General features: G+C 40.8%; 1 long non-coding RNA gene across 3 annotated transcripts in view; it reads right to left on the bottom strand.

The window, feature by feature from the left end:
* Positions 1-26894, bottom strand: part of LOC138146898 (uncharacterized) — a 94460-nt gene that overhangs the window by 19305 nt on the left and 48261 nt on the right. For 2 of the 3 annotated variants that reach the window (XR_011164638.1, XR_011164637.1), the window contains 2 exons: positions 15887-15967; positions 7604-7745 (listed from right to left, as the gene is read on the bottom strand). This is a non-coding gene — a long non-coding RNA (uncharacterized lncRNA). Of the gene's footprint in view, positions 1-4268; positions 4328-7603; positions 7746-15886; positions 15968-26894 lie in introns of all 3 variants that reach the window. The other variant, XR_011164639.1, reaches the window with a different exon arrangement.

Genomic DNA, 26894 nt, shown 5'->3' with positions numbered 1-26894 from the left:
TGCCATTTCCTTTGCTGGCTCATTTTATAGGAAACTGAGGCAAACAGGATTAAGTGACTTGCCCAGGGTCACACACAGTTAGTGTGTGAGGCCAGACTTGAACTCAGGAAAATTAGTCTTCCTGACTCTAGGCTCGTGCTCTATGCACTATGGCACCACCTAACTGCTCTGGAATAATCCTCAACTCCTCATTCTTCCTTACCTCATATATTTAATCAGCTGCCAAATCTTACCATTTCTGTCTCCACAACAGTTCTCAGACGCAACTCCTCTCTTTTCCCACAGCTATCACCTAAGTGTGTGACCTCTCACCTGGATGACTGTAACAGCTTTCTAATTGTTCTCCCTGTCTCAAACCTCTCCCTACTCCAGTCTGTCTTCCAGAGTTTCCAAAGTGATTATCAATAAGTGTATATTTGACCATGCCAACCCCCTATCCAGTCAACTCCAGTTTCTCTCTATTAATTCTAGCCTCAGATATAAAATCCTTTGCTTAGATTTTAAAGCTCTTTATAACCTGACCCCCAGCTATCTCTCTAGCCTCATTACTTCCCCTCCTAGGGAGTACAGCATGTTATGTGTTATGCTAGACTTAATGTGGCCCAGTAGCAAAAGCATGGCGCTGGAAGCAAGAGAGTTCTGATCTTGGTCCTTCTGCTTGCTGAGTGACCTTAGGCAATTAATTTCACCAGTTTAATAAACACATTGCTACTGCAATATGGTACTAGGAAGACAAAAACAGAAATAATGCCTGCCCTCAAGAAACTTACATTCCATTGAAGAGATGGAAGTACATAGACAAGTCAACATATGACACAAGGAGGAGGAAGACAGCACTAACAACTAGCAAAATTGGGGAGACCTTCTTGGGGCAAGTGGTCCTTGAGTTGAGCCTTGAAGGAAGAAAATGATATTAAAAAGTAGAAATGAGGGGAAATGTCTTCCAGGCATAGAAACTATAGGTGCCAATGCAAAGAGGCATAAGGTCAAGTGTTAAGCAGTCCCATTTGATGGCAACATAGAGTTTGTGACGGGAAATAGAACGAAATAAGATTGGGAAGGTAGATAAGAGTCATGTTGGGAAAGGTCTTATATGTCCAGCCAAGTAATTTATATCTTATCCTAGAGGCAATTGGTGTTTGTTGTTGTTTGTCTTTCTTTCTCAAAGAGGACCAAAGACGTAAGGAGGGTGATGTCTTGACTTGCAAGTGAGTTCGATTTAAGTGAGGCAGGGGTGTGCAAAGTCATCGGCCTCACTCTTTCCTCCAGAGTCATCAGAGTCCAGTGTCAAAACACAGGTCAGGAGGCCTGGAGGGGGCTCTGGATACGGTGGGAGATCCTGGCCTTTTTAAGCAAAGTTCTTTCCCAGGTCTACATTTGTGGGGCAAAACCCAGTCAGCAACTAAAGACCAAGTAAGAACAGAAGCAAAAAATGGCCTAATTATCCTAGAGACAATAGGGAGCCACAGGAAGTGAGGGACATGGTCAAGAAAGTCATTTCTCAGGTGCCCCAGGAATTTTGTCTATGGGGGGGGGGGTGGTGAGGAAAGAGGCAGGATATTACAGGGTGCCCTGCCTAGTCTAAAGTATTGTTATGAAAATGGATTTGAAAGTATTTTGAAGTCAGTAATGGTCCTGAGGATAAAGTCAGTAGAATTGAGAGTATTTTGTGTCCTTTGGGGGCGGAAATAATCCGAGGGACCGTTGTGATTATTGCAAATTGAATTTTGATCTTCATGGTTATACTGTAGTGACTCTGCCTAGACCTCTAATCAGTCAAATCACTTCCTCAGCCAGAGCCATTTCCCCATTTCCATATGCACACACTTACCCCCTTTCTGTCCTACAGTGGAATGTGATCACCTACATCAGCTCTAAGAGGCACACACGTGCTTTAGGTTTAGAGAATGTTTTGTTGTTCTTTCAGTCCCCGACTGGATGCATGTCTCCGTTCTTCCTTTCCTGTCATTTTATATCCCAGAGTTGACATATGGTTGAACTGATATCCTCCCTCCATTTCCTTTCTCGTTACTAAATGTCCAGCAGTATTGCATAAAAAAAAAAACCTGATGGAAAGGTCAAGTTAAGTTACAAGTTTGAGGTCTGGGATTACATCAAATCCCTAACGTTTATCTGCCCTCTCCGTCAGCCAAATACTTCCCAATTCAGGCCTAAGTCACATCAAGAGAAAACAGAATTGTCTTAGGCTCAACTGTGGTCTGTCATTGTCTCCATTTTTCTCACTTCATTCTCAGGGCATGCCCTCTCAAACCCAGTTATGTTGGGTCACAGACAGATGGCCCTATTGGGTGGAGGCAGATGTCAATCTTGAGAAGCTCCTGCGGGCCCTGAATCAGAAGTGGCAGCAAGCCTGACTGAAGATAACTCCTGAGGAGGAGGGAGGACAAATAGGCAGGCCTTGACTTACAGAAAATGAGTGGCCTTTCTCCTGAGACACCTCTTCATCCTAGAGACAGCATGGTGTGTGTATTAGAGGGAGGGTTCTAAGTGGGACCAGTTCTAAAGTACTTTTTTAGGGATGTTCTTGAACTTGTGACAATGGCTGTTCTGTGTTCACTTGAAGTTTCTTTTATGTATTTAATAACATTGACATGCCCCCAATCAGTTTCACATTTAACTGGTAATATTTGTCATGATTTCGAAGCTTTTTAGATTTCTTTTTTTTTGCTTTGGTGAGAAATATAATTTGAGTTACTTTCAAAATTGTGTAACTGGAGTTCACTTTTATTATGATGCTGAATTTGGAGTTAAAGGACCTGGGTTCAAATTCTGCCTATGATCCTTACTACCTTAGTGACCTTGGGCAAGCCATTCTACTCCCTGGATTCTCAGTTTTCTTATGTGTAAAGTGGACTAAATGGTCTTTCAAATCCTTCTCCCCTCTAAATCTGTGATTATAGCCTTGAGGCAAATTAAATACTTGGTGTTCTTGGCAAGCTGATGACTCCTCCTTACTACACAATAGGAAGAACTCATAATAAGTGTGTTATCCTTTTCATTCATTCAACAAGCATTTATTAAGCCCCACCAGTCACTGGGCTAGGCTCTGGGGATACAGGTTCAAAAATTGAAAGGCTCTCTTGGCACCTGGTGGCCCAGTGGGAAACCTCTGGGCCTGAAGTCAGGAAGACATGGGTTCAAATACTGCCTGGAGAACTTACTAGCTGTGTGACACTGGGCAAATCACTAAACCGCTGTCTGCCTCAGTTTCCTCACCAGTAAAATGGGTATAAGGTGTCTCCCAGGTTTGTTGTGAGGATCAAATGAGAGATTTATATGGTCCTTTGTATATAGTAGGTGCTTAATAAATGCTTGTTCCCCTCCTTCCTTCCTTCCTTCCTTCCTTCCTTCCTTCCTTCCTTCCTTCCTTCCTTCCTTCCTTCCTTCCTTCCCTGGAGAGTTTAAATTTTACTGGAGGGAAACAGCATATACACATAGAAGCAAATTTAAAATACATACTAGGTAAATACAAAGTAATTTCTTATGCAAGGCATTATTAAGGGGGTCAGGGAAAGATTCCTGTAGGAGATAGTACTTGAGCTAAACTTTGAAGGAAGCTAGAAATTCTAAGAGGAAAAAAGGAGGATGGGTGGCTCTGGAATCAGAGGATAATAATTCAAATTTTATCTCTACCCCATTGTACTGCCCAACTTCAGACAAGTCTCTAAACCTCTCTGGGCTCCATTTTCTTCATCAGGAAAATAAGATGATTGGACTAGATCCTGGATAAGAACAAGGCATGAGTCAGGAGCTATAGGATCATGTAACTGGGGAAGAATAGGGGGGCCCAGTTGACTAGAATGAAGAGTGGATAAGGGAAAATAACAGGAAAGGTTTTCCCCTTATTTAACAAGAGCAGAGTCCAATGGAAGGAAGGGAGAAGAAGAGAATTTGGGGATTTGGGAAGGAGAATAGACAGAAAAGAAGAAGTGGGAGAGAAAGAGCTACAATCTGGACACTGCCAGTGGGATCCAGAAAACAGGTCATTGATTTGAGGGTTTGGGGGGCATTGCTCTCATTTGACATGCCAAGCAGAGTAGGAAATGGACAGCTCTCCCTTCTAGAGAAAAATGTTCTCCAAATTCTCCAAAGTTTTGTCCACCAGATTTTGTGACTTCTTCTGGTTCAGAGTCCGCTGTTCACTTTTGGCTTTGTTTTTGCACTCTGCTTTCAGTACACAACTGGAATGTGGTTATTTAACCCTGACAGCTTTCCCCAGGGAGCAATTAAAGTCTTTAAGATCTTACCTACGTTTCACCAGAAGTCTTCTCATTAAATAGAGAGTTACTTGCAATGTTCCCCGGGCCTAAAACATTAAGATTTAAAGGAAACAATTGACTGCTTTTTTCCATGCCAAATCAGACCGTTGTTTAACATGGTGAGAGCTACCACTGAGGTTAGCGAACTAGAAAAAGGGGGTTATATGTTGCTGAAGAAAAGAAACTTAGCAGGAAGAGCAGAGTCCTGACTACCCGTGGTAAAGTGTACGTGAATTCAGACCTGGCCCAAGGGCCAAACAAGAGAACTTGTCCTCTTCAGAAGTGCAGCTTTGTAGGAACACTCTGACCAAAAGCTCAAACGCTCCTTTTGCCTCTTTCTCTGCCCTCATTTTGCATGAGATCTCTCTAAGGAGTCAGGACAGAGCTTCCGGGAACACTTAAACTAAGAGGTTCAATGGATTTTAAGAGAGATTCTACCCAAATGCATGTAGTGATGCACAGCCATACACACCTGGCTACATAAAGGGTGAGTGTGTATAGACCCAACCCAAGGCTAGTCTTGAGTACCCTCCCTCTCTTTGCTTTCTTTGTCTCCAGTAGTTCAGTGGGAAAGAGGATGACCCTGAGCCACAGGACCCAAGTTCTGATCATGCTTCTGCCACCTACCTAGCTGTGCTAGTTTCTTCATCTGTAAAATGAGGGGTTAGACTAAATGACTTCTAAGATAACCTTCCAGCTCAAAAATCTGTGATTCTATAGTCCTATTGATATCTTTCTGTTTTAATAGCTATTTTTTTTGGAGGGGGGAGGGTAGACAATTGGGGTTAAGTGACTTGCCCAAGGTCACATGGCTAGTTTTGTGTGTGTGTGTGTGTGTGTGTGTGTGTGTGTGTGTGTGTTAAGTGTCTGAGGTCAGATTTGAACTCAGGTCCTACTGACTCCAGGGCCAGTGCTCCATTCACTGAGCCACCTAGCCACCCCTATAATAGCTATTTTAGTTAACCTGCTCTCAGAAAAGGGGCCAAAAAACTCATTTACCCAAATTGAAGTTGGGGAGGAGGGTGAGGGGAAAATGTTTGTAACATTAGGAACTCAAGCCACTAAAAATCTCAACCTGACTTAGCAGCTAAGTCCTAAGGGGTTTCCTCAGGTATCAGAGAGGTTAACTTACTTGCCTATGTTCCAACATCTAGTTTCAGAGGTAGAATTTGAACACAGGTCTTCCTGACTCCAAGCCCAGCACCCTTATCTACTACGGCACTTAATCCAAGTGCCTCTTCATACAGAGGTATGAATGAGAATAACTCAATATGGTATCTTACCCAGAGGTTGACTCTTAAGGTATGAATGAAAATAACTCAAAATAGTATCTCAGAGCTGTTTGCAGATTTATTTTTTTGACTGATTTGTGATTTCTTTGATTCAAGGAATTCCCTCTAACATTGCACATCAGTCATTGCTGCCCAGCAACTCATAGTCTTAAAGAGCCCTCTGAGACACTGAAAGTTTAAATAGCATTCCTAAGGTCACACAGCCTTCATGTGTCAGAGATGAGATTTGAATTCAGGTCTTCTATCTCAGAAGCCAGTTCTCTATCCCTCCTGTTAATACCTCTCACTTGAATTTTAATAGAGGCAAAATCACTGAGCCCCCCTCCCCCCAAATTGGGATTTAATGGTGGAATTTCAGGCTGGGATGGAGGCTTTAGTTCATTTGCTTGCTTGCTCTATAGAAGTGACCTCCTCAGTAGTCCTCTAGTTACAACAAGCCAACACTGTTCAAAGTACTGGTCCTGGGTATAGTATAGTTACATTGTGATAGCTCACACATCATTGGTTCAGAAGCTAACTCAACTGGGCCATACATCTTACTAATAATAAGACAAGGACTCATGTGCAAAGAAAGCTAAGCATGTGTCTGATTCACTCAACTTCTTTGTCTCTCTCCTACTGCTTAGGGACCTGCCATCCTAGGTCCTCTCTCTGGAGCTGAATGATACACCACCGAAGACACACAACATGCTTGTTGAACTTTTACATTATAACTTGCCATTTCTACCAGTTCTTTAGTCTTATTGGGTGTGGCTGGGTCTTCAAGGCTCATAAAGAGAGCTCATATGAGCCTAAGTAAAAAATCCAGGCTGAACTCCTAACAACTCCAACTTCTTCCTTCATTCAAAAGTGGTAATAGAGCCATCTTTCAATTATCTGTGCTACTTTCAGGAAGCAATGACAGGAATAATCCCAAATCCATCATTCCTTGGCCTTGGCGTTTCAGACTCTGTTACAGCAATTGTGACTTCCTGATTCTGTTTGACTTCAGGGTAGGCTAATAACAACGGTGAAATGACATTCCTTAGACAGCCACCAAGACACAATGGGGGCAGGTGCTGGATGGTAGCCAGGGAGCCTAGTCTGGGCTTAAACAAATTCAGTCTATGTGATCAGCAATTTGGACAACCCACTTCCAGAAAAATGAACTATGAAAACAGAACTATGGAACTGAGAAAGAGAACTTTTGGTCGAACCACATTCACTTTACAGATACAAAAAGCGAGGCCAGAGAAATTAGGTTTAGAAATTTGTCTACAATTCCACAGTCTGCAGCAGAGTCTTATGTAGAACTCAGGACAGTCATCTTTATACCACTTCATACCATAATTCCTCCCTGCTTCCCTTAGTTAACTCTAGCGTTTTCCCTAATTTCCTGATGCCTCTGAGGACCTGCAAGGGATCATGAGACTTAGACTTGGAAGGGACCTTAGGAAAAAAAATTCTAATTCATACCCTACACAAATCCAATTTGTAGCTAAAGAAACTGAAGTCTAAGGATTTGACTAAAGTCACACAGCTACTGCGCATAAAATGTGGGATTAGAACCCAGGTTCTCTGTCTTCAAATCCTGTTCATTATACTTCCATGAAAACATGTTACTCATATCCTCTTCCAGCTAAACATAACCACATTTTATAGCTCATCCAGCAATTAGTACTAGGCATATTTGGAATTGTAACTAAAATGACTTACACCTGGGGGAAAACTCAACTTAATGGTGTAAGAGCTGGGCTTGGTATACCCAGACCCCTGAAGAGACCATTGGGTTGTAGTTATGGTGGTACTAAGAGAGAAGATGGCTTCTCCCACACTCTTGCACATTTTCTCAGCATCTGTCTTCTCCCCCAAACTCTTCAAGAGTACATGATGATAGAAGGTTGCAAGGCACAGGGGATGATCATTTCTTTTTCATTACAGGGAGAAAGTGTGCTCTCCCCACCAAGATTGGTGCCTGGGAAAAAGCCCTAGATGTCCTGCCCTAGTTATATATAACTCTAGGGATACTGACCAGACACTCAGAATGCTCACCTTCAGCAAAGCATCTCAACCCCCTGTAGTTCACTCAAGGTTCCAATGCATTTAATAGAAGATTTTGGCCAGTGGTGTTGTGACATTCTTACTTTGCAAAACACTTTCCGGTCTACTGTCTTCACACATCCTCATTATATCCCTGAGAGATGAGATAGAGCAAGCTTCACCTTCATTTTATAGATTGGGACACTGAAACACACCGAAGTATAGTAACTTACCTCAGGTCAAATAATTAGGAAAGTCAATCCACCTCTTACTTTGTGCCAGGCCCTAAACTAAGGGCTAGGGATACAAAGACAAGAAAAAATAGTAATAATTGTTGCCCTCAGGGAAATTTTTTATTATACTGAGGGAAGCCAACAAAGAAAAGGTAGTATGTGGTGGGGACTTGAAGGTACCCAGGAGGACCTAGTGGCCTGGTAACACAGTCCAGAGAATCAGAAACACAGCCAGGAGTAGATGGCTGCCTCTTAGTGTCATCTGAGGGACACCAGTAGGAGCTCCTTGTCCAAAAAGCTCTCCCCTGCCAGTCTATCAAATTCTCCCTGTAAAGATTAATTTCTTAGTCAATCCACAACTATTTATTATCTACTAATTGTTTATCAAGGTACTTCCAAGAAAAATGGTGCATATTTACATAGGGATTTATAGTTTATAAAACACTTCTTTCATTACTTGCCTTTGAGGTAGATAGCAAAAGGATTATTATTCCCTTTGTACAGATAAAGGAACCAAGGATCAGGAAAGTAAAATGACTTGCCCACAGTCACAGAGCTGACAAATGGCAAATTCAGGACTTGAGCTTAGATCTCTGGACTCCAAATTCAGTATTCTTTTTACTACACCAAGAAATAATACCTAACTCTCAAATTAGCCAATAAGCATCTGTTTTTGTTGTTGTTGTTGTCTTTAATATGTTTTTATTTATTTCATTAAATATTTCCCAACTCCATGTAAAAAATGTTTTTTAACATTCATTAGTTACAATTTTGAGTTCCAAATTCACTCCCTCATTCCCACCTCTTCCCCACCCATTGAAAAGCAAGCAATTTGATTTCAACTAGACATATGAAGTCATGTAAAAACATATTTCTATATTAGCCCAAAAACAAGAAAATGTTGTTTTTTTTAAATGTGCTTCAATCTACACTCAGAGTTCAGTTCATCAGTTCTCTCTCTGGAGATGGATGGCATTTTTCATCACAAATTTTTGGAAATATCTTGGATGATTGCCTTGAACATCTTTCACAGGTGATTATCCTTACAATATTGCTGTTACTACATACAGTGTTCTCCTGGTTCTACTCAATTCCCTCAATTGCATCAGTGCATATAAGTCTTCCCAGGCTTTTCTGAAACCATTCTGTTATGATTTCTTATAGCACAACAATTTCACTACAATCATATAAACACAACTTGCTCAGTCAATAAAGATTTATTAAGCCAAGGCATTATTCTAAGCCTTGGAATACAAAAAGAGGTGAAAGACAGTCCCTGCCTTCAAAGAGCTTACAACCTGATGGAGGAGACAAAAAGTAAACAAACATGCACAAACAAACTATATACAATCTATATATAGGAACTTGCAATCTAGTTGGAAGCAAGTCATTTACGGATTAAATAATTCAAGAACAAATAATCTTGACTTGAATTTGGCCTCGGAGGAGAGGGTAGCTATGGATTGGTAGATAGGAAAAGAATGGATACTAAATCAGATAGAACATCAGTAGCACAGGCTGAGGACACATTGGAATACACTGAGGTGAATTCCACTGAGAGTGATTGTCAAAGTGTTCTGAGTCTTCCCAGTCTTCTACTTAGAGAAAAAGCCCCTAGGAAGGATAATCCCCTTAAGCCTTTAATAGGTAACTTTGGTTGACTGGAAAGGGTAGGCAGCACTGGTGAAGAAAGAAGTTCAGAGACCAAGTTCTTATGGAAATGGGGTAGGGGATACGGGTTATCTTCCCAGAGGAAGGAGAAAAAAGCAAAGTATTGGGGCTAGAAAGAAGAGAGTGGAATGTAAAGAGAGCCAAAGACCAAAAATTTTGAGGACCAACCTTACAATGAGTTTGCATTTGGGTCAGGACTAAAACCCAGAGCTACTACCAGAGAACTATGCTCTTTTTAATAAGCTGGTTAGTCTCTCTAAAAATTAAAACCAAGACAAAGAAAATACAAACAACACACCCAAGGTCTAGTTCCAAAAACTTATAGGTTCACAGATCCATGGCCTCTAGAGCTAGCTGGAAAAGACCTTGGGAAGGGATCTATGCCAATACCCCTCATTTTGCAGATGAGGAAATTAAGGTCCATAAGGTGAAAATACTTGAGCTATTTCTCTCTCACAACATGGTCCTGAAGAAATAGAGAGTCCATCAGTGAGTGCCCTCTTTATGATGTCTACTTTCTTTCCCAAATAACTTGATGTTTAATGATTTTTTTTAAATAGCAGGAAAGAATAGTACAAGCAGTAGAGTCTTGCTTTTGTTAAGTCAAGTGCCGCCATGTCTGCTATGTCTCCATCAGCACAGCCGCCAAAGCAGTGGAAAAGGCAAAGTGTAATTAGTTAATAGCAGAGCTCCTCTGTTAATGGAAAGGGCATTTCAAACTTACTTATGCAAACGTGATACCATAGGGTTTGTCAAAAACTGTCGATAGGATACTGCAGCGTGGAGTCACAGGTCGTTTGTCAAGTGCCAATGTGACTTGTCTTTACATAAACACTGAAAAAAAAAGGAGGCTCTCTGGACAATGGGCTAAGTCAAGGTGCTTGGAGAAGAAGCTTGCTTGGGGATCTCTATTCTATGCTCACCAAAAATATAGGCTTTTTTGTCTGCTCAGAGGGATTTTGAATGAGCCATTTGATAAAATGCATGATCCTCATTTTGCTATCAAGAAGCTATTTTTCATAGCAAAGTTGGTGGTATAAATAGCATATTGTTAACAAATAATCGTTAAATAATTACAGACACAGAGAAGGTTCTTCTAGATCTTTCAAGGACCACATCTCCATATATGACAGATCAAGGCCATATGCTCCTTTGCTCCTGTCTCCATCAGTGACTCAGAGCTCCAGTCCCTATTCTGGGACTACAGGCTTCTGATCAATGAGCATTCTCTCTTTCTTGCCTAAACCCAGACCTAACATGCTACTTTCTCATCATCTCTATGATATCATATACACTCTAGCTTCTACCTCACAACCTGGGACCACAGGCTTCTAACTGATGAGCATTCTTCCTGTCTTGATAGAACCAAACCCACCATACCACTTCTTAATCATCTCTATACCTTATCCCTTGTATTGCAGTCTTTACCTTTGACCTGGAACTCAAATTTCTACCCCTGTGACCCTGGGTTTCTGGATGGTGAAAATTTGACCATTCCCAGAACACAACTTCCCAGAAATCTTGATGCCACTGTGTGATTATCAACCTCTTACTTTTCAACTCTCACTCTGAGAAGAGTAATCAAATCAGCACTACAATTCCTAGAAAGGACATTTGATTCAGCTACTCAATGATTCCAATCACCATTCCTCTGACTTTCTTTTCCAAAACATTCCTCCTTGGCCATCACTCTTTTTGTATGTGGTCTTCACCTATTAGAATGTAAGTTCCTTGAGGACAGGGACTATTTTCATTTTTGTATTTCTATACAGTGCCTGGCACTGAGTAAGCATTTAATAAATACTTTTTCATTGATTCATGTTTATTTAATACCTGTTGTCATTCATCCTTTATATCTGAAGAGATATCTTGACTTGTGAGTGAATTAGATTTAAGTGAGGCAAAATCATCAGACTCACTCTCTCTTCCAGTAATTGATGTCCAGTGGCAGGACAAAAGTCAATGATAGGTGATGGCCTGAGATGAAGTGGATGAAAATGCCTGAACAAGCCCTAAGTGCTCCAAAGAGCCTGCTTCGGCCTTCATGGCTATTGGAACAAGTTGTTCTCATCCACCCATTCCACAGGGGGAAATATGCACAGGCTTGGGGTAGACATTCCTCTAACTCACTAATGGGTTTGAGGGCCATTGGTTACCCTCAACCTGGTTTAACCTATTTGCAGAAACAATTTTATTGGGATGTGAATGCTGCACATGCCACAGCTTCTTTTTCTTTTTAGTATATTTTTAGTAAAATTGTCATTTTTATTATATTGGCCCCGTGTACCCATCAAAAATTAATATTTCTCCATTTATTTAAATCTGATTTTATTTGTGTACAAAGCTTTTTTATTGCTTTATTCACATAAATCCTGGGTTTGTTTTTGGTAGGTATATTCCCAAGTATTTTACACTGTTTAGAGTTATTTTTTATATAATTTATCTATTTTTAGTTTTCAACATTCACTTCCATAAGATTTTGAGTTTTGAATTTTCTCCCCTACCCTCTCCTCCCCCCTTTACCAAGATGGTGTGCAAGCTGATATAGGCTTTACTTATACATTCACATCAAACATATTAGTCATGATGTAAAGAAGAATTAGAACTAATGAGAGGAACCACAAGAAAGAAGAAACCAAACAAAACAACAGAAGAAAAGGAGAGCAAATAGTGTCCTTCCATGTGCATTCAGACTGCAAAGTTCTTTCTCTGGATGTGGATAGCATTTTCCATCATAAGTTAGCGTTATCTTAGATTCTTGCATTGCTGAGAAGAGCCAAGTCTATCAGGGTCAGTCAAGGCACAATGTGGCTATTACTGTGCACAACATGCCAAAGCTTCTTGGAGCCACAGGTCAGGGTTGGGTAATAGGTGGACACCAAAGGTGGATGAGCAGCTCTGAAAAGGACTCGGTAAGTCCTCATACCTGAGCTGCTAGTCCTCCCCATCCAGCCCATGGCAATGGGGGAAGGGAACAAAATGAGTAAGAGGTAATTCCTGCCCTCAAGGAGCTAATAATTTAGTAGTACTTGTTATATGAGACATGTATATAAATAGCTACAGGATAAGATAAAATTGTTAAGTACAGAGTGCGTAACAGTTTAAGAAAATGGAAAAATCCAACCTGTTCAGGGAGATCAACTTTGAAGGAATTCTACAGTGGAGACATTTTTATCAATGATTTGGATAAACACATTCTCAACTCACACATATTTAGGAGGGATGACTAACATACTAGATGAAAGAGCCAACATACAAAAAGAATGTAATGGGCAAGGGTCAACAAATTATGGCCCATAGGGCAATGCTTGTTTTTGTACGGCCTACAAGCTAAGAATGTGTTGTGGGGAGGGGTTATAAAGGCTTATTGAATTAAAAAAAATTTTTAAACCATTCTTAATTCTTGACATACAAAAACATGCAATTGACTGGATTGGGCCCTCAGGTTATAACTTGCCAATGCTTTGGCTAGAATATTGGGCTCAGCCAATTGTGTGATATGCTAGCCAAAAATGCCATGTGCTTTGTGGCTTCATTAAGAGATGCATAACTTCTAGAATAAGAAGATAGTCTATATACTGTACTATGACCTTGACAGACCACATCTGGAGTATCGAGCTCATTTCTGGATGCCACAGTTTGGGAAAGACATTGATAAGCTGGAGAGTATCCAGAGGAGGGCAACAAGGACATTGAATAGTCTTGAATTCATTAAGATTGATTTTTGATCAGTTGAAGGAGCCTGGGATATTTAGTATGGTAAAAAGAAAACCCTGGCAGAATACGATGGTCATCTCCAAGTATCTGAAGGACTACCATGTTGAAGAGGAACTGCATTTCCTCTCTTTGTCCCCAGAGGAGCAAAACTAGGAAGGAGTAATGTGTGGAAGTCATTTTCATTCAAGTCTGACTCATCATGGCTCCATGTCACTGGGGTTTTCTTGGCAAAGATACTGGGGTGGTCTGACATTTCCTTCTCCATCTCATTTTACAGATGAGGAAACTGAGGCAAAAAGGTTTAAGTAACTTGCCCAGGGTCACACAGTTGGTAAGCATCTCAAGCCCGATTTGAACTTAAGTATTTCTGAATCCAGGCCCCCAGCACTCTATACATTGCACCATATAACTGCCCTTAACAACAGTGGGTGATCATTTCAAAAAGGCAGATTTAGGCTTGCTGATGGGGAAAAGAAATCTTAGCAATTAGAGGTGTCTAAAAAGCGAAATAGACTACTTAGGGAAGCATTGGTTTCCCTTCATTTGGAGGTCTCAGAGCAGAGGCTAGATGGCTATTTGTTGGTTAGGTTATAATGGAGATTCCTTTTCAGGCATGAGTCATACTAGATAGTTGCTAAGGTCCCTTCAAGCTGCAAAATTCTATGACAAGAAAAGATTTGATAGAAGAAGTTGAATTAAAGCTGAACTTTGGAGGACAGATAGGTTGTCAACAGGTAGAGGGCATCCCTGGAAGCAGCATGAACCAAGGTACAAAGTTCTATCATAGAATGGTGAGTTAACACAATTTGATTAGTGGATTACATGAAAAAGAGTGAAATAGAATCACAGAACTGGGAGGGACCTCAAAGGACCATTTAAGCCAACTTTATTTATAAAGGAGGAAACTGAAAAGCAAAGAAATTTTGAGAGATAAGGACCTGAAATTCTAGTTTAACGTGAATCAAACTAGCTAGACATAAAGGATCCATCTTATTTTTGCCCCACCCTTCACTCCTTCCCCTTTCCTCCCATGCCTAGCATACTACCATGCACATAGTAGGCATCCAATACATTTGGATAGGAGAATGACTCTACCAAAAGAAAAAGACTTTCAAATCTTCCCTCCCCTCCCTGTCTTATACACAGGCAACTAAGTTCTTATTGATTCCATTCCACAATGTCTCTCAAATCTATCTCTCCCTTCTAGTCCCACACCTATCATCCAAGCACAGGAACTATTATGATAGAAGAGAGAGAGAGGGAGGGAGGGAAGGAAGGAGATATGAATAGTCAGATAATAGATAAAGCATTTATTAAGTGCTTATTATGTGCCTGATTGTGCTAAGCATTAGGAATGCAATATAAGTAAGCAAGTGCACTAAGGGACTTACATTCATAAAGGGAAGCTGGTAAGGGAGGGCCTAGTTAAGTGAAGAAGTCCAAAGAGTGGAAATTCAAGTGAAGTAAAGCATGGCAGGAGGCTCTCCTGAAATAGTGGTAGAGGCAGGCAGTTAACTAATCAAGAGAGCAAGATCTCAGGGCAGAGGGTTCCTTAGGATGTGGAGGTGGTTAAAGATGAGGAAGAGGAGGTGAAGAAGTCTAGAGACTTTAGAGAAGTTTGGAGTCATAAGAACCTCCTAACAGATCATCCTGCCTCTTTTTTCTCCCCATTCTGTATCACCATCAGACAAATCTTATGTACATTAATCCTCTGCTAACAAATCTTCAGTGGCTCTCTGTTGTAGATAGATTACAATGCAAGTTCCTTTGCTGGATAGTTAAGGCCTGTTGAATATCAGGAGCCAGTCTAACATTCCAGATTTATTTTATAGAAGTTCTTTCAAAGTATCTTACGCTCTAGTTAAATTGGACTATTCTAGTCTCCTAATACACATTGGGCTCTCCTATTTCCATGCCTTTACTTGACATTGTTCCTATACCTAGAATCCATTCCAACTCCTTTTCCAATAATTGAATATCCCCTATCCTTTAATGCCCAGCTCAAAGGTCACCGCCTCTATGAAAACTTCCCTGATCTCCCTGGTTGATAACCTCCACTTCACATTTCATTTTGCTCAGTATCATCTCTCCAGTCTACTTTTCTGTTTTATAATTATCTGTATTTAGGTCTTAAACCCCTCTTAGACTGTAAGCCCAATAAGCTAGGATCCATCTCTTATCAACTCTAGCACCTAGCACAGTGCTCTGTAGACAGTAGATCCTCACTAACTTTTTGCTGAATTGATGAAGTGAAATGTCCTAATGATAGAACAATGACCTCTGAGAGCAAACTAGGTGGCAATTTCAAGACTTCTAGATGGGGTGGGGGCAGAAAGCTAACAGTGAGATAGGAAGACTTCACAGACAAATCTGACTCCCTTCACAATGTAACCATTGACTTATGTATGCTTCAGTGAGACATAGGCATTCATGAGAGATTGCTTGTAAAAACAGTAAAACCTCCAAGTTTGGGTTACTTCATGAAGGCTTAATTAGCAAGATCTGACCCATGCTCTGATCCCTACATCAATTTACAATGAATGAACCTTTCTAATTCAATAATTTAACAAATATTTATTAAGCACCAACTGTGTTGAAAGGCATTAGGTTAGGCTCTTCTTGGGGTTACAAAAACAAATCTTGCTCTCAGGGTACTTATATTCTACTCACTTACAGAGAGGGTGCTATACCGTATGATGGACAGGTTCACATTCCAGTCCCAGCAGAAAGTCAGCAGTAACCTTTTGAGTTGTGCCTAGAGAGAATAAGGGATTTTTCAAAAACCTGACCCAAAATAAGTATAAGAGAGACATATTCCTATTTCTACACTGACTTAGAGGACCTCCTTCTGCCCTGAAAAGCCAGTCTGATTAGCTCAATCTTCATGAGAGATCCTGAAATTATTTTTTTCTGCTGTACAATAATTTATGGAAATAATTTCCCTTTCAACCTTGCTGCACAATATGACAAATGATCCCGGTCTGTTGCTTATACATCTGTGACCAGCCCGAAGACATTTTCCCAGAGTCTAATTGGACTCCCCCCCTCCCCTTTTTCTTTTTTGGTACCAATGTCTAGGCTGGGTTAATAAAACTCAGATTTGACAGAGAAGGTGACATTCACCTCCATTGTCTGATCTGACCTGACACCATTTACATTATCTTTAAAATTTTAAATAAATTCAGACTCTGGAATTAGCTGGTTTTTCCCACCTACCATTCATTCTCTCTCTGCCTCTCCAAACTTATTTCTGACTAGTCCTCAATATACTTTTCATTCCAACCAGGCGCACATTACTATCCCCTAAAGTCACCATACTTACCCCACAATACCTTTGCTCATGTTCTTCTCTCCCCCCCCCCCCCTTCTCCTTTGTCAACTCAATATCCACCCATCCTTCAGATCCTTCAGGTCTTTCTTTTCTAAAACCACAATGGTTCACTTTGAAAGATAATGAGCTCTCCATTCTCTGGAAGTATTCGAGCAGAGGCAAAACATTCAGAATGCTGCAAGGAAAGTTCCTGCTTTGGGCTGAACTAGAATGATAAGACATCTCCTCTCCCTTCAAATTCAAACATCCAGAAATTCTATGACTGACTATTATAAGCCTTGCCTCTCTCTTCCTTCTCTGAACTTTCAAGTCAGCATCACAGCTGAATCCAAAATTTTGCCTTATTTCATTCCTTCCAGCTTTATCTCCCCCAATAGATTCTAAACTCCTTAAGGGTAAGAATTATCTTGTGAACTTTCTTTGCATCCCTAGCAGCGCCCAGCAAGCTGTTGGTTAGATATTAGAAGTAGTATAATTAAGTAACCTCATCACCACAAAACCAAGCAATCCAGCACAAGTTAGGAGAGGGAAGCCAAGGGGGCAAAGTTCCTTCAGGTGACTTCAGGAGGACATTTCATTACCCCTTTTCATGAAGGAGAAAAAAAAAAACCCTTTGCTTGCTTTGCTTGGTAATCCTAACTGCAAATTCCTAGGTTCTTAGTGGTGGAATATGGGCAGAAAGAGTCCTGGGTTCCATTCTCTTTTCTGCCCCTTAGAGCCTCTTAAAGATGGTAAAATCTCTAGACCTAAAGTCCCCAACTACTAACATCCTAAGAGTTGACAACCTTTGAAAAATCTCAGTCTACCAATGTAATAATGCATAAGCTCAAAAAAACCTGTGTTTGGTTGACTGACTGTCACTTTGCATCTTTTGAGAACAACAGGGTGGACATTATACAGAGCAGCTTTCAACTTGGACCCCACCTATGGTCTCTCAACCACGTGATTCATATGCAGAAGCCTATAGTCTCACTTCCTGAGGTGTATTTTTAGAAAATTCAGGGGTTTTATCTGAAATTTCAACATACAAATTATCCATGATTTCTCCCAACACACACACACACACACACACACACACACACACACACACACCTTTTGACATTTTAGGTTATACAGTGTTATATAGTTGCAAGGACTCCCATGATGTCCCATTCAGTATGTATTGTCAAAAGAATCATTGCATGTCAGAACTAGAAGGGACCTTGGATCATTTAAAGACCACTGTCTTCATTGTACAGATGAAGAAAGAGGGACCCAAAATCATACCACATGCTAATGACAGAAAAGGGATGAGAATTCAGTCTCTTTATTCCCTGACTACTCATTACACCATATCTTGTTGCTAGGTACCAATCTTCTTGACTTAAGAGACAAAACACCTATTTTCTAACATTGGCTCAGTCACCAACAAGCTATATAACTTTGGATGAATCGTTTAACTTTTGGGTCCCAGTTTCTTCCTCTGTAAAATGAGGGAAATTGAGTAGATAACCCCAAAAGGTTGGGTTTTTTCTCAGCTCTAAGATTCAATGATTCCACCTAAATTAGACATTTTGCTTTTTCTTCTCTCTCTCTCTTCCTGTCTCTCCTCAGCTCTCTCTCTCTCCCCCATATCTGTATCTCTCTCTCTCCCTTCCATCTCTCTCTCCTTCTCTCTCTCTCTCTCTCTCTCTCTCTGTCTCTCTCTCTCTCTGTCTCTCTCTCTCTGTCTCTCCCTCTGTCTCTCTCTCTCTCTCTCTCTGTTTCTGTCTCTCTGTCTCTCTTTCTCTCTGTGTGTGTCTGTCTGTCTGTCTGTCTGGCTCTCTCTCTCTCTCTTTCTGTCTGTCTGTCTGTCTGTCTCTCTCTCTCTCTGTCCCCCCCTCATCTTGAATTCTCTATGAATGAGTGGGAGTAAGAGACAGAGAAGCTACTATAAAAATACGTGATCTTATTTTCTAACTTTCCACAGGATTTGCCCTGTCCTACACTCAGCTATATGTGCCATGACCAAAAGTCCCAAGCCCAAGTTAGCTTGTGACTTTGGCGGCAAACATGTGAGCATGTAAGAACAAAGGTTTCCTCCACTTTAGGAAGAATAGGCCAGGAGGTACCAAGGAAGCCATCACCCTGAAGCAAGATTTAGAGTTTCCTCTCAAGCTGGAAGAGGCCTCAGAAAGGGGCTGCCCAGTTGTCCAGACTCGAGTCCCCAGAGGACTCAAAAAGACACATCTGGTTTTCTCTGTGGCCAGGCTACTCCTCCATGTCGCTATAAATCATGGCCCCTCTCTTGCTTGCTCTCATCTGAACAGGTGGCACCAGAATGAGGAACTGTGTCCCTCTGAAGAAATTCTACTGGGGGAATTCCTCTTCATGAAAACTTCAAAGTGTTCACAAGATCCTCTTGCTTTCCTTTCTTTAGAATTACATAATCACAGAGCTATATAGCAGGAAAGGATCTGAGAGATTAGCTAGGTGGTGCGGGAAATAGCATGCCAGACCTGAAGTCAGGAAGATCATCTTTTTGAGTTCAACTCTGACCTCAGATACTTACTAGCTATGTGACCCTGGGTAAGCCACTTCATCCTGTCTGCCTCAGTTTCCTCATCTGTAAAATGAGTTTCAGCTCATCAAGGAGAAAGAAAACCACTGGAGTATCTTTGCAAAAAAAAAAAAAAAAACCACACGGAGTCAATAAGAATCAGACACCACTGAAAAATGACTGAAGACAACAAATACAACCCATTCATTTTTCAGATGAGGAAAGTGAGTTTCAAAAGAAATAAAGTGATTTGCCCTAAGTCACATAGTATAGTGAGTTAGTGAAATTTGAAAAAAAAAATTAAAAAAGACAGAGACAAACTTTAAGCTCATAAGCATAGGGCATTTCCAATGAGGACCTGTCTTTTACCAATGCAGACTGGTACCTTCTCTGACAACTTGAAGGCTTAGAGTTCTGTCATTTTGTTTGTTTGTTTGTTTGTTTTGGAGGGCGGAGGGCAAGGCAATTGGGGTTAAGTGACTTAGCCAAGGTTACACAGCTAGTGTGTCAAGTGTCTCAGGCCATATTTGAACTCAGGTCTTCCTCCTGACTCCAGGGTTGGTGCTCTATTTTTACACCACCTTGTTGCCCCTAGGGCCATGAGAGTTTGAGTGACTTGCCTAGGGTCACACAACTAGTAAGTATGGGAGGTGATATTTTAACTAAATCATCTTGACTTGAAGAACAGTAACTTAGTCTTTACACCATTTAGGAAATGAGATTCTAAAAGGCACAATTTTGGAATTACATATATCATGACTTCAATGAAACTATAAACTTCCTGAGTGGAGAATGTGTCTCCCACTTAGTCTGTGTCTTTCTTAGCAACAACCACAGGCCTAAATGCATAAGAGAGGCCTAACAAATATTTGTGGGTTGATCAGCTGCTTTACTGCTTGTTGGAGAAACGCTGGAGTCCAACAGGATAAGGTTTGAAGTGCCCGCTTCCCCTGGGCCGACAACCTCTCTCCCTTTGTGTGAACATCCATGTGACAGTTAGACTGAGGGATGAGGAAATAAGAGTCAAGCTGAGGCTTCCAGCGAATCAAGAGAAAATGGCCGCAGGGCCCTTCTGTGTGGAAGGCCATTGACTGCTTCAGGGACCAGCCCGACAAAGCTTCTCTCTGACTCAGAGGCAAAAGGAGAAGGAAGCAGCCATGCAGGTGGTGGTATGAGCATGTCAAGTCTGACTCTCTGCCCTTCCACTTCCCCACAGAGGGCAAAGCAGGCAGCCTCCAACCCACTTCTACACCGGTAACCACTATCTCCCACCACTTTTGCCTCTAACCGCTGTTCTGGAGATTCATTTTAACCAGATCATACCTGTAATAAAAAAAAAAAAAAACTTGGGAAGGGGCTTCCCCATCCAGTGTGATTTACTCTTGACTCTGCATTAGATCAGAAAAATCCAGCCATTATTTATGAAGAATGTCCTATGTAGGAGGCAATACATAGGATGTTGGAGATACAAAAATAAAAATGAAAAAAGTCCCTACCTTCAAGGAGCTTATTTTCTACTAGGGAGATACGGCTTGAAGAAAGCAGTGTGTGAGAAAGCCTGGTAGATCATTCACCTAAGAATAGGCCATAAATCTTAGGAAGGATAGAAAATCATAATGTGTGGCATTGAATATTCAACAATATCCAACATCATCTACCATCTGCCACACGTAGTCAACCCCATCACAAAGATCTCGCCTCTCCTTCCTATCTCCAGTAGAAATTAGAGTCAGAGTCACATATCCTTTCCACATATAGGCTGCATATGAGAAAGAAGAAGAGAGAAATGGGACAAGTCCAGACATTAGAGGTATGGCAGCAACAAAAGCCAAGTCAACCTTGTTGTCGAAGTCTGTCTTGACACCTGAAAGATCCTGTACTTTCTAGGGCATCCAGGTTTATAACAATCAATGTAGGTGCTATCTGGATAATGCTTTCTCTACGATCTCATGAAGTTTGAAAAAAAACTTGGGATGAAAATACTTTCCCTTCCTTGAAACAACAGCAGGTCCAGACAACACTAACTTCCCCAAGTCAGCCACAATGGGGCCTAGCCAGGGGCTGGAAAAACCACCTTAACAAAAGTTAAGGGTCTCCTACCTAGTGACATTAACTCAGCCACATTCCACATATGTAATATTCCTGGATAGTGGTTAAGCTTGTAAATCCATTATTTATGATGCAGAATTATACAGTCTGGGTAACGCAATGTGGATATGTTAACATTACTGTAAGAATCTTAACTTTTGCATTTGCTTGCTTTGGGAGGTACAAATTTATAACTTCAGTAATGCATTACCATACATTACTTTACTTCAAAATGGTGGGCTATATTTAAATATAGAATTCCCCCTACCTGATTACCATGAGCAAATTAAAAACAGCTCAATCATTTGCATCAGTGTGTCACTCTGAGTTATTTACCACAGGCATCGCTTCCCTATTGTAACATTTGAATCAGGCTGTAATTGTATTTGTGAAACAAAAATACGGTGAAGCCATTTTCTTGCAGAACAGAAAGTTCGAGACAAACACCTGCATTTCTTTCTTTGTTAGAGAGAGAGAGGAGGAAGGAGGCAGAGAAGGAAGAAAGAAATAGGGAGGTTTCTATTCCAGCCCTCATAGTTAAATGCAGAAGAGGTTCAGATTAACTAAAGGAAGGGATGGGGGTTCTAAGGGCTGTTCCAATTTGCTGTGGGACAAAAACAAGTTTACCCTCTGGCCAGAATTTCCTCATCTCTGAATTCAATTCAATTAAAAAAGCATTTATGAAGGGCCTACTATGTGCTGGGCACTGTGCTAAACCCTGGGGGTACAAAAAGAGGCAAAAGATAGTCCCTGCCCTCAAGGAGTTTGCAATCTAGTGGGATCTTAAAATAATCCTCTAAGCAGCAATAAGAAGAGCAATTTAGGTCAAAGAGATGATTTAAGAGATTAACTAAGGAAAGTGATTATAGAAAATACACTCCATTTCTCTTCTTGAATTGGATTAATCTCAAAAGAAAATTCACTTTTGATTTCTCCTCTCTCTCTAAAAAGACTCCAGTTCTCAGAAGAGGAGACTGAAGAATCCCAGCCAAAAAAAAAAAAATTGGTCTAAGACTTCTGGTTTCTAATTTGTCCAGATGTTGAATAAATTGGAATGGTATTACAGAAGATAAGATCCTCTCAATTCCTTGCAAGGATTATCTATACTTGAAATGGTCTGTAATTGTGTAAAATAATGGGCTGCACATGACTTAGAGAGGGCTATCCTATCTCAAAAAAAACAAACAAACATAGAGACAAGAACTTGCTTCAAGAGGAAAGAAAGGTCTAACCTCCAAATTTACTTGCCATCTAACCAAGTCATGCTCAAAAAGAACGATAGGGTTCCTAAAACATTAGGTAAAGGAAAGAAGTTATCAGTGAACCTGGGTATTGGGAAGATAAACTAAAGACACAGTCAAAGCTTGACAGTGCTGTCTTGTAATACACAAATATTTAGTTTGGATGATGGTGGAATCCCACTTCACATTCCCTGTCCCCCTCCCCTTCCGCTTTATTGGTTGTTGTGGGTCCCTCCCTGCAAACCATGACTGCTTCATTTCATTACTTAGTGTCTGGTCTGTGGTTTCTATGACCTTTCTATGATATGTGTGTGAGTATATATGAATGTGTGAGTGTGTGTGTGCATGTGTGTATGTGTGCATGTGTACGCGTAGGTTTTTTCTTCTTAAGAGTTGTGTGACTGTAAGCATTCTTTTTTTACTCTGAGGATTGTAAATGAATCAGTATTGCCTGCTATAGACTATAGACATGCATACAAACATTTACATGTAGTTTTATTCATAACCAAGGCCTTTCTCCTCTCATTAGGATCTTTTTGTATTAGAATTTTATTCTCCCTCCCCTCATAGGTCTAGGTTACCATTCTTATGTAGAACCATGAAGGAAGGTGGGAGGAAGGAAGAAAGCTAGAAACACCTTTATGAAGCTTTACTCCAAAAATCATTCCAGGACTGTCCTCCTGGCACTTTTGAAATCCCTGGAAAGATTCATGCCCATACCCAGGCTAGTATCCTGGTAAGTATTAATTATTTCTTGCTTTCATTCCTAAAACCAAGGTTTCTCCTTCTTTTTCCAATAACTCCATAGATAAGTATTGATCTAGGTTCAAATGAGCCCATAATACTTATTACTAATAATTGTTATTACGGAGTGACCCTCCATATCCCCCTTATTAGATAAATTTGAGAAAAATGTTTCAATATCATATTCTCACTCCTCTCAACTATTGACTGTACTCATAGAGATCTCAAAGCACCAATATGTAAGCAAAAGTATCAGATAATACCTGCTCCCCACCAATCTCCACACTGGAGCCCCCCAAACGGAGGGAGAATCTCTAACACACATTAGAGATAGGGCTTTTCAGTGAAAGTTGGGAAGCCAATCCTTAAAAGAACTGCCATATCACCAGAGTCCCAATTAAGCTCTCTGGCCCCCCTAAAGTCTTGGTTAGGTGGACAGAACATCCTTTAATAAATCTTTTTGTAAATGTAAATCTTGTACATGAGGCTTGCTGCTTCTTCAACCTACCTTGTACAGATGTTCAGTTACGAGATAATCACTCATTTGGAGAGACCTTTGCCACCAAAAGCAGGAACTCACCCAGAGAGCCCTCAGCTGCAGGGAGTGACCCAGACCTCTCCCCAGGAGTTCGCCCAGCTGTCTGACCCTAATAAGAATATTCCACAAGGCTGCCAACAAATAGATAAAGTAAGTATCATGATACCTCACTCACAGGCTAGGCACCGATATGACACTTGGCTTTGAATCTAGGTCATCCACAGCTACTAACCCTTCAAGAAACAGAGAGGCAGGAGTCCAGGGATAGCTGTTTTAGAAACTCAGAGCTTATACTATCACATAAGCTATACCCTTCAAAGTCATGTGGGCAGTTTCAACATTAGATAAACACACACACACACACACACACACACACACACACACTCTGAAACTTCACAGAACGAAACCCCTGAGGGGATTCAGTCAAAGGGCTGCACTTGAGGACCTAGAGGGCCACATGTGATCTCAAGGCAGCAGGTTCACCACTCCTGACCTAAGCTCTCCAAGGCTAACCATCTATGGACTTATTGTGGAAACAAAGATAATTAGGCACTTTCTGACTACACTGAACTCTCTGCTCAGGGCAAACTTATCAGCCACTGAAAAGTAGCCCTCATCACACCCTACACTCCCACATCTCCTTAAGCTGCAACCTTGCTAATATTCAGGCCTAGACCTCTCCTACCATCTGCTTTGCCCATTCTTGCTCTGCCCTCAGTTCACAGAGCATCACTTGGAAAAAAGATCCAGAAGCAAGAAGGCCTGGACTGCTTCAAATACATTGTCTCCAACTTCAACTAGGCCTTCGATGCTATTTGGCAGATAGAAGCCATCAGACTTGAACTTCTGAATTAACCTTGTCCCCCATTCAATGCATCCATTCTTCCCTCCATTCCCTTCACCCCAGTTTGTCTCCCTTGGAGAACTCATCTCTTCTTATGGCCTCATCAGAAGAATCCCCTAGAAAGGTCGGGGATTCTTAGTTTTTTTATGTAATGGACCCCTTTGGCAGTCTGGTGAATCTTATGGACCTTTTGTCAGAACAACATTCTTAGATGCATGAGATAAAATATAAAGCATCACAAAGGAAACCAAATTGTTACACATATGTGTATATATGTATTCTATATACATATTTGCGTAGAAAGTATATATAGCATATAACCATATATTAAAACATGCATACACACATGCACCAAATAGTTACACCTATATGTGTATGACTGGTTATATTTATACATGTATGTGTATATATGCAAAAATATTATAGCTATCTTATTGCATACATGCATGTATGATTATGTGTATGTCTGTGCATGTGGGTATATCTGTAACTATTTTGTGTATTGTGTATATATGTGTAATACATACCGTGTTTCCCCGATAATAAGACCTATCCCATAAATAAGCCCTCCCCTTCCTGTGTAAGATTCCTCTAAAATAAGCCCTCCCCCGAAAATAAGCCCTATTGAGATTGCTGCTGTAGTGAAGGTGATTCCCTGCGCTACACGCTACATTACGGTACCCTCTGTATCCACCGTCCGTCCCCCCCCCGTGAAACGCATGCCGCGCTCTGAGCTGCATCCAATCAGAGCTGCAGCAGTGAGCGTGTCATCCTGTTCTTCCCCAGTGATTTGCTTATTGAATAAAGGTACATTTTTTTGTTCACATTTACCTGTTTATTAAAATTGCTGTCAATGTTCATTAAAATAAGCCCTCCCCTGAAAATAAGCCCTCTGGTGTTTTTCTGTCCAAAAAATTTAATAAGACAGTGTCTTATTATCGGGGAAACACGGTATATATAACTATTTGCTCTCCTCTGTGATATATAGTATTTTACCTTATTCATCCAAGAATGTTATTCTAACAAGCTGGTTCATAATTTCACCAGACAGACAAAGGGGTCTATTACATAAAACTAAGAACATCTGCCCTAGAAGATGTGGATAGAGAGATAGATATAGATATATACATTCATGTGTATATGTATATATTTCAAAATTCATGAACCCCGGATTAAGCTTAATTTAGGGAAATTACTGTTACATCTGAGGGAAGGAGAGAATTAAGGCAGGGGACCCAATAGTAGGAACCACAACCCCCTTGGAGGTGAGAGTCAGACCATCCCTTCTCCTTAAGGAACTGTATCATTGGTTCAACTGGCTCTGCTTCCTGACCCCTTGTCATCCCTAGTCCACTCCCCAATCTGACCGTCTTGTTGCTGAGCTCCTTTCCTTTAAAAGTCACTACTCAGTTTTCCCATCGATGCAGCTAGGTGACTCACCGAATAGAGCACTGGGCCTGGCATTAGGAAGACCTGAGTTCAAATTCAGCCTCAGACACTTACAAGCTATGTAATCCTGGGCAATTCACTTAACTGTTGTCTGCCTCAGTTTCCTCATCTACAAAATGGGGATAATTACAGCACTACTTCTAAGGGTTGTTGTGAGCCTCAAATGAGTGAATATTTGTAAAGTGCTTAGAGTAGTACCCAGCACATAGTAGATACTATATAAATGCTTGTTAATTGGAAGGGCTCTCAGAGGTCACTGATATTAGCCAACCTTCGCTTGAAGACCTCCATTAAGGGGGAACGGAACTCCCTCCCTCCCTCAGCAACCCCTTCCATGACTGGATAGCTCCAATTCTTCTTCTTTTCTTTCTTTTTTTTTTTTTTGCTTTTTGGAGGGCAATTGGGGGTAAGTGACTTGCCCAAAGTCACACAGCTAGTAATTGTGTCAAGTGTCTGAGTCTGGATTTGAACTCAGGTACTCTTGACTCCAGGGCCGATGCTCTATTCACTATGCCACCTAGCCACCCCTTCTTCTTGGGGGGGGGTGTTTTGGTAGGGGGGGGGGTTGATAGCTCTAATTCTTAGAAAGCTTTTGCTTACCCAAAGTCTAAAGTTGACTCTCTGTCATTTCTACCTACTTTGGAGCCAAAGTGAACAAATCTAATCCCTTCATCATAAGACAAAGCTTCATATACTTGAAGACAGCTTTTTCCGGCCCTGCTACTTTACATCTTAGAGGCTCACTTTCCACATATGTAAAGTAAGACAATGTTGTACGGTTATAACAATAATAACATTATTGTTATAATTAGAGATCACCTTAATAATTATATATTATCTTCAGGTTTGCAAGCATGTTACGTATATTATCTAATTTGGTTCCCATTTATAACTTCATGACAGAGGTGCTATTATCATCCCCATTTTTA

The sequence above is a fragment of the Petaurus breviceps genome, unplaced genomic scaffold, assembly GCF_028583685.1.
Source record: "Petaurus breviceps papuanus isolate PSGF00001 unplaced genomic scaffold, PetGlider_PUasm1.0 90775, whole genome shotgun sequence".
In the NCBI taxonomy this organism is placed as follows: Eukaryota; Metazoa; Chordata; class Mammalia; order Diprotodontia; family Petauridae; genus Petaurus; species Petaurus breviceps.
This window is presented reverse-complemented; position numbering and strand designations above follow the sequence as displayed.